At 39.2% G+C, this 9,155-nt stretch overlaps 1 protein-coding gene across 4 annotated transcripts in view; it reads right to left on the bottom strand.

The window, feature by feature from the left end:
* Positions 1–3,177: 3,177 nt before the first annotated feature.
* The window catches only part of LOC140694224 (uncharacterized), a 41,739-nt gene continuing 35,761 nt past the window's right edge, over positions 3,178–9,155 (bottom strand). Inside the window, exons 1-5 of one of the 4 annotated variants that reach the window (XR_012069973.1) lie at positions 5,798–6,009; positions 4,816–4,875; positions 4,560–4,717; positions 4,161–4,281; positions 3,178–3,450 (exon numbers count right to left, since the gene is read on the bottom strand). The gene's annotated coding sequence lies outside the window, so the exon portion shown is untranslated. Of the gene's footprint in view, positions 3,451–4,160; positions 4,282–4,559; positions 4,718–4,815; positions 5,085–5,797; positions 6,010–9,155 lie in introns of those variants that run through there. The other 3 variants (XR_012069971.1, XR_012069972.1, XM_072957593.1) reach the window with 3 other exon arrangements.

Here is a 9,155-nt window from a genome sequence, read left to right as displayed (position 1 = left end):
TAACAATAAGGATTTTATATCCAGCAGTTTGTTAGGTCTCATTTATATAAAGTGTCAGCAGGTCAGCAGAAAAACTCTGGAAAATATGAGTGGGTCCAGAGCTTTCTGCTGATTAGTAACTCAGTCTCTCAGGATATAGTGACCTTCCCATGAGAGGCCTCATGGACATAAACTAAAGGCAGCTGAGCAATGAAAACTAACAAGAACCTGGAACTCAAGCAAGAAGGTTCCCTGCCATCCCCCACCCAGTTGCCTCTTCACCCGCGTGGACACGATGGCAGGAGACCCAGATTCTTGTCCAAGTTACATCATCATGGATTCTCATCCATAATAATGTATGACTCTATGCCGCCTTATGTCCATTAAAACTCAAATATGATAACACCAATATCTCAGCAGAATATCTATGTCTCCACTTCCTGTCTTCTAATAGGAGAATATTTTTATGGACAAAAAGCAGAAATCCAATTTAAAAAACCATGCACGAAGCCAGGTGAAATTCTGCTTAAGAGACTGCTCTCACGCTGAGTAAATGAAAACTCAGAAAAAGTGGCCCTTCTCCCTCAGCAAATGGGAGGTAGCCTGATGTGTGTGTGTGTGTGCACGTGTGTGTGTGTGTAAATCAAATACAATGAATTCTGGGATGTGTACAGTTTTTTTAAGTCACTGTCATTTCATGGGAATGAGCCAACATTTAAATAATTTGAATCTAGTGTTCTGAGAGAGTCTCGGGCTCTTGGTGGAGGAGGTGAAAGGGGAGAGTGAAGGAGGAAAGAGGTACATGAAGCAAAGAAGTAAGAATACTGCCAGGGAAAGGCAAGACGTTAGTTTTGTTCTTCCTTGCACCACATACAAATTAGGGAGTCGCTTTCTGCTGATGACTTATCGAGCACTGAGTTGCAGGAGAAGAGGGGACAGCTCATTGCTCACTGAGCTTGTGACTGTACGTGGCATCTTATAGACACAAATCATTTACCCTGATCAAACACTCTAGCAGCAGGCTGTAATTCTTCTGTTTTGAGAGACAACAAAGCAGGAGTTCAAACAGGATGCATAACTTGACAAAAGTCAGAGGTCCAGTAAACTAAAGAGGATTAATTCAAACTCAGATCTGAATGCAGAGTCTGATCTTCCCACTCCCAGGACTGGAAAATCCTTAACACAGGCTCCCCAGCTCCCCTGCATTGTTCCTGGCACCAAGCATTTGCCATGGCAATGGTCACCATTTCTCACAGACACAGCGCTCTGTGCAGCAAATGACCTTGATCAGACCTTGATCATCTACCTGCCACACCCACCAGGCTTCACCATACAGGCAGGAAAGCTGGCTTTCAAGTGCATACAAAGCCATTCCTTGTCTAACCTGGGCTCTTCTGTGGTTTCTCCAGCCTAAAGGCAGCCATGAAACTGCTCACAGTTTGTACATGAGCCACACTACCTCTCTCCATCTGTCTCCCCACCTATACTACTTAGCTATGAACATTTTGAGAATCTTTGACACAAATTTTTAAAAACAAAAAAGAAAGGATTCTGGAACAACTACTTAATACTTACAATTTTAAATGACAAATTACAAAGTGAGTATTTACAAACCGAATCTTCCTTTCTAAATTTCAGTTTTAAGCGTTTAAAAATATAATAGCAAAAAATTTTCACTTACAAAATTGACAAAAACATAAACAATAATCTGGAATAAGTTAAAAAATAATGCCCATGTTCTAAATGGAGAAACTTCAGGGCTGTACTGAGGGGTAAAGTAAGAGGTGAGAATGTAGAGACATCAACAAATTGCATGGAGGAAAGCAGTTTTGTAAAGATGTAAGTTCTCATCAGAATAATTCAAAACTTATTGAAAACTCCCATGACAACTCCAATCTGATTTTTTTTTAACTTGAACAAAATATTTTGGAATTCTTCAGGAATAATAAAATCATAATACTAGACAAGAAAATTTGGGATGGAAGAAAAGAATGAAAAAAAATTCAGACTGCCAATTATTAAATAAATTTTTACAATATGTAAGTTATGGTGCTGGAGTAAGAAAGGCAGATTGACAGAAGGGAACCATGAGCTCAAAAAGAGACTCTAGTGTACATAAGTATTTTGTAAAGGTGGGATTTCAAATCAAAGAGAAAAGTATGACTTCAGTAATTGTCCTGAGACAATCAGACAATCACCTAGAAAGAATAAATACTATTCCTCTCATAAGGACCACAAGATAATTTACAGACAGTGATGTAAATATAAAAAAGTACTAATAACAGCAAATACAACACTTTGCTCTTATTAACTCAACTTACCCTTACATTAACAAGTACTATTATCATCTCCATCTTAGAGATTAAAAAAACCTACAGAGGAGATTTATTCCAGTATAAGAAATTATTTTTAAGAATAATTTCAAAGATAAAACACATAAGGAATACATTTATTATCATAAGAATATTTTGAGACACTACCAAAATTAAAATCCTCCTAAACAAAATGAAAGGCAAGAAATGACAAGAAAAAGCTCTGTGATACATGTTGTTGAAGACAAGAAGTTAATGTTCATAACATACAAAGAGCTGTCACAAAGCAACAAGAAGCTCCCCCACTTAAATGTGTGCAAAGGATAAAAGGAATCATTCATTTTAAAAAAGTCAAATGGCTAATGAGTGAAAAATGCTCAATACCTCACTGGTCATCAAATGCAAACTAAAACAATGAAAAAGCACTTTTGCTCATCATATTGGCAAATATTTTTAAAAGATATTCTATCTAGTGTCCATCTGTGGGAGAAGAAACCATGAGCGACATTTTCAGAGGATGACATGTTAATGGATATGTAAACTCTGAAAAACGTACGTACACACTGACTCAACACCACTTCTACGAATCGTTTCCTTTAGGAAAAAACAAATTTAGTCCAAAAAGATGTACCCATCAGGGCATTTACACAGCACTGTTTACAATGGTGGGAAGAAAAACTGAAGTGAAATCATATCCAGCAATAGAGAATTGGTTACATAAGTAATTGTGCATCTTTTCATTCCCCTATGGAAGGAATTTCTAGAGTTACTTGAATGGAGTCTGTGATGAATGTAAATGTCACATCCAGGGACTAAATTTCCAGAAGCCTTAACTAAAGGAATACTCATAAAAGATCACAGGAATGTCTGTACAAGAAGGATGCCAGTCAAATATCCTTTCTGACAGTGGAAAATGGAGAAAACTTAACTGTCCACCATCAAGACAATGATGTGGTAAATCACGACGAGCTGCGAGCAATGAGGGAGCCGGCGTTTCACCGTGGTCCAGGGCCTTGTCCACAGCATTCTCTCACCAAAGGTGTGCGTGGGAAAGAGACCACACCCGCAAATCAGGAGACCCCTCCACTCTATCTGAAAGGGCCGTGTGAGTCTGGAGTGGGAGGACGTCTATGATATACACCTGAGTGATTAAAGCGAGCTGCAGAAAAACATATAGTATGGTCTCATTTTTAAATAAAGCATATATACACACACGTATACATGGAATTCTCATATGTGTGTATATATGTATGTCATAGGCATAAAGTTCATGAAACATATATATCAAAGTTTCAACAGTTTTTACTCTTCGGAAATAAGGGGAAGGGAGGTAGGGCCTTCCTCTACCACCACAGTTCTCTTTTCAGTATTTCAGTTAAGTATACTTGGAATTTAAAAGTTTATTTAAGTCCGAAGTAAAATGGACAATGCCTCCACAAGACAGAATACTATACTGGTCATCAAAAATCATGCCAGAGGAGATAGAATATTGTAGAAAAACATATAAAAAGCCGAATGGAAAATGGAGGTGTCCACACAGTAAACAGTCACAGAGTGCTCTCTGGTTTTTTATGACAGAGGTGATCCACACTGATGAAAATATACGTTAACGTGTTAATTATTATCTTTGAATAGCGGGACAAGGATAGCCTCTTTTGCCCCCTTTTTCAGAGTTATTATTTTAAATGCACATTCTTTTTCATCTGAAAAAAGCATTTGTAGGTGTGTAGTACTATGCATTGGAGAATAATACAAGAATACTTAGAGAAACAAGTAACTAGGAGACAAAGCAGCAGCATCACACAATGTAGGACGGGCGATCCTGATTAACACCACGCAGTTACATAAGGACCCACAAAGTGAGAGCACCTGCTGTAACAGGGCGTGGCCCCCTTCTATTTGTCAGCAGTGTCTTCAGGGCTGAGGCAGTTCTGAGCACGGCCAGTGTCAGTGCTGGTGTCTTGATTGATGCTACTGGGGGTGAGGGCACCTGCAAGCCGAGAGGAAGAACAGAAATCATCCTCTGCCTTTTCTGTCTTGTTTCTTTGTTACTTTAAAAGAGAGCCATATATAAGATAAACCGTGTATCTCCCCAAATGAAATTTCAGTAATGAAACCGTTTTTAAAGACTTCACAGCTTATATTCTGCCTATAACTGTCTTTTCAACAAAGATCATATTTATTAAATGTTAATTAACTCAGTTAATTAACTCCCTGTTGAAACATTCTAGTAAAGAACATGAAATGCAGTATGTAAAAGAACCACACCTGCAGTGACTAGCTCAGCTGTCTTGACGGCAGTGCAGTCAGCCCCCACCATCCCGTGGCCCTGAGCTCCTGATGCTGGTAAGAGATTACGCTGCCGCCTCAGATGGAGAGAAACGGTGAAAGCATTTCTTGAACCCTACAGCACTGACAAAACATAACTGACAAATCCCAGGCCCCTTTGAGGCTCTCATTTTCTGTTTCTGGCCAACCCCCATCAATGAGCAGAACCACCCAATCCCCGAGCCATGGGACTCACGTGGGAAGCAGTTTTGGAGAAATTTCCAGGTATAGAATGTAACCAACTATACATAGAACTCTGAAAAAAGAAAAGATGCCATACTCTGATTTTGGAAGACACTCAAAATATTCTCCTAAGCCTTAGTAGCTGGAAAGGCTGGGCTTCTCCTAAGTCACTTATTTATTTCACAGCCAGTAAGCATCTCCCTCAAATCCTGCTTCCCTGTGTCTGCTGGGAGCTTGAAGCACACTGCTGCTGTCGATCTTATAAGTCACATGGCAGAGGCATGTGTCTCACGCCTGCAACCCTCACACAGGCTCGCCTCCTAGCCTCACTGTCTGAACTGGGCCCCATTTTCTCACCTGTTTATTTGGTATCTGTTCTTCTGTAAGCTACCTGAAATGCGTTTTGGAACATGTCAGAAGAAGCAGTGGGTTGAGGAATGGACAGATTGAGAGGTGAGAGATGGGCAGACAGAGAGAGAGACTCCAAGAAAAGGGGAACAAATAAAATTTCCTATGCAAAACCCTCTTCTAATCAGGGAAGGAAACCACCACGGAAAAGTGTGAAGAGGCAGGTAGCTTAGGACTGTTTCCTGGATTCCATGAAAAGTAACACCAAGAGATGAGAGGGTAGAACTTTAAATAGTAAAAGAAAAAAAGCACGCATGCTTGAAAAATATATCTACAATATGTACTTTCTAAAGAATAGACTGAAATCAGCAGGACCCAATAACATTATACTTGGGTATTTACAGAAGTGAGAATCCCATCTCCAAACCACAAGGCATCCCTTCAGAGCACTGACAGTCTACATGGGGCGGTCATAAAGCCATCACCGCAAAAGCTATGCTACCCTGCACTTACGAGGAATGAGCAGCTGTGCTCAGGCTGCCCACGCGCGTCATTTACACCCCACAGCACCTCTACGGGGGGGACGCCTAGCGAGCCCCGTCTCTGCAGGACAGAAAACCAGTTCTGGAGAGGCTAAGCCGACTTACCAGTTCTCCATCTCACAGGACTGGTCTCTCCAGAGCAGGACACGAACTCGGACCCACGATTGTAACCATGGTACTACAGTGCTTTATGTGCTGTTTGTGTGTATAATACATTTGTTTCTATCACGAAAGGTTATTTAATAAATGATCGGTTGTCTTGTCTATCTCATTAGCTCACAATCAATCTTTATACTGTTGAATTGTACTCTTTTCCCCTGAAGAAAGGAACGGAAACAGCGGGGGTCAGAAAGAGGTGGGGCTCCATTCTTTATCTGGGATCTCATCTCATCGAAGTCCCCAAACAGGGAAAAGGAGCAAATGTTCTCTTTATCTTTTAAAGAGAGGGCTCCAGTGATGGTGACTTATTCAATTACAAAATCAAGGCTGGGGAAAGGGCACATGAAGCAACTAGAGCAGTATCAGCTGTAGGAAGGTCAAAAGTGCTCACGGGAGGGCTCAGGGGGCAGCCTCATTTAATTTCAATCAATAAAACAATAACAAACTCTAAAAATACTGGCCTACAATGGATTAGCTCTTTCTTGACATCTAGCAAGTTTCCACAGCCCACATGTAACATTATCGGGAACCAGTGAAAGGAAGAGTCCACAGACAAGGAAAATCAATGCCACAGGCAGGCTGAAACCCAGGCTGGAGTTTAGGAAGAGAAAGGGCATAGTTAAGAACTGGGGAAAGGCTGGGGAAAAAAATCATCACAAGGACTCTCAAGCATCATCCAACAATCATATAATCATTCATTCAAGAGAGAGTTACTGAGGTCGTACTCTGTGCAAGATTGTACAGCGGGTGAAGCAAGAGCGCAGCGTCCATGGTGGCAGCAAGTTGTGGGGCTCAAATACACTTCTGATCCCGGTACCTTGCACACTTGTCCTCAATATAAAGGCAAAGATAATTAAAGTAAAATAATACTCTGTAAACTCAAAGCATTGTTGAAAAAAAAGTTAAAGAAGACCTAAATACCAGGACAGACACTCCACACACATTCCCCTATCAAAAGAAAGTGCTCTTGGAATGGCAGTGCTCCCCAGAGCGATCCGTATATTCAACGTGGTCTCGATCACAATCCCAGCGGGCTCCTCTGCAGAAACTGACTATCTGCTGCTACAATTCATATGGGAATTCGAGGATCTCAGTAACCTATACGTACTTGAAAAAGAAAAATTTGAGAGGACTTATAATTCTCAATTTCAAACCTTACAACTGTATCTCCAGGTGAGATTAGAGGCCATTGTGAAGTTATTACTGTGTTAATCCTTATTTACTAAATTCTCTACAATGAATATTACTGTTACAATAAGAAAAATAAAAAGTAAGTTATCCTTTAAAACATGCACACCAATTCATTCATTGGGAAAAAATATTCTATCAATTAAGAGATAAATATCTATTGAAAAAGGACAACTTAAAAACAAGAGTGCATTTGCATTTTTCATAAATTGAAAGCTGAAAAGCACAAAGACGTCAAGTTTCTAGGGAGACCAATGCAACATATTAATAGTTATTTTCAGAAATTCTAATTTAACAATGAAAACTCTGGAAAGGGAAAATCGTGACTGAGAGCCAACTGCAAACACATGGAGAGCAAAGGCCTAGAAATCACAGTTCCTTTAACTCTGCTCCTAACACAATAGGAGAGGAAATTCCTCACTGAGGGGACAGTGGAATCCCATGCATAAGACAGGATACACAGTACAAACTGCACTAGAATTGGGGGTGATTTTTTTAGAAGAATTCTAAAGTTACAAAATTGCTGAAAAACTATTAAAACACTGACAGAAAGATTAAAACACACAGTCATATATATTATATAGAAACATATGTAGTCTGCTCCCATGTTGCATTTAAATACAAATATATTTGTTCATTTATGGGCACTTATGACTTTATCCCTGGTAGAATATTTCAACTAAAACAAATAATCAATATAACACTCCTTTGTCAAATCTACTTGATAAGTTACTCTGCTATGTAAACATAATGTGTCTAAGATAGATCTAAAATTAGTGAAAAAGAGCTTTGTATGGCTTCTTGAACTATTCTCAAAATTCAAAGCTTAATTTTAAAACAGATCTGAACAGTAATTCTATATTACCTTTTCCGTCGTGAAATGAACAACACAGTCTGTTGTCAAAATTCTGTCCTTACAATGATTCACGAGCACCGTATCCTCACAAAACTGCTGGACAGCAAGGCACTATCCAGACACTGTGACCCAACAAATGAAACACAATGAAGACTGTGACCCTATTTTGGAGGGCTTATAGTCTGTGTCAACACCAGGGTTTTATTTGATTGGTTTGATTGGTTGGCAAAATAAAATCAATCAAGTACTTTCTTCTTTGAGCATTCTATAAGTCATGACTCTGCTGTTAGTGTCATGAGCAGGAAAGACTTAAGCATGACTTGATTAGATCAACTAGCAACAATCATCACTGGAGAGTGAGTAATAAAGAAGTTAACTGATAGCAATGCTTCTCCCTACATGAGACCTAAAATAAATCGACACTGATATCCGAAAAGAAAATGAGAATTTGAGGTCCCCAATAAGAAAAAATCTAACAAGAAATCAAAAAAGTAAAGATTTTTTCATTAACGTTTCCTGGAAAGATTGGAGCATGGTGGTGTTGAGCTCAGATGTTAGGGAAAAACATGAGGGTCTGAATTCCCACAGCACTGGGTAGCTTTGACACTAATATGTCAGTCAAATTCTCTGCATCTCAGTCTCCGATGCATAGACTGGGGACAACAACCGCACCCATCTCCTAGAACGGTCCTAAGAATTAAGTTATTTTATATATACAAGTTTTAATAAAATACATCAGATATTAAATATTACCCCAAAAGCACAAGGAAAAATGAAAACAGTGATAAATTGGAGTTCATTAAACTTTAAAACTTTGCTTCAAAAAACACCATCCAGAAAGTGAAAAAACAACACTCAGGAGAAAATTTTTTCAAATCATTTATCTGATAAGGAATTTGTGTATCAAAAAAAAAATTCCACAGCTCAACAATAAAAAGGCAACTCAATTAAAAAATGAAAAAAGAATCTGAAAAGTTATTTTTCCAGGAAAATATACAAATGGCCAATAAGCACAATGAAACGGTGTTCAATAACATTAGCTCTAAAGGAAATCAAGTCAAAACAACTAGGAGAAACCGCTTCACATTCACTACAATAGGTTAAAATCAAAAAAAGCTTAACAAGCACTAATGAGGACACAGAGGAAGCGGAGCCCGCAGCCATTGCTGGTGAGGATGTAACACAGCGTGACCACTTTGGAAAACATCCTGGCACGTCCTCAGAGAGTTGAACATTTGGCTTCTGAATGATCCAGCAATT

Source organism: Vicugna pacos, unplaced genomic scaffold (assembly GCF_048564905.1).
Source record: "Vicugna pacos unplaced genomic scaffold, VicPac4 scaffold_20, whole genome shotgun sequence".
Taxonomy (NCBI): Eukaryota; Metazoa; Chordata; class Mammalia; order Artiodactyla; family Camelidae; genus Vicugna; species Vicugna pacos.
Note: the sequence above shows the minus strand (reverse complement) of the source record. Positions and strands in the feature narration are given on the sequence as shown.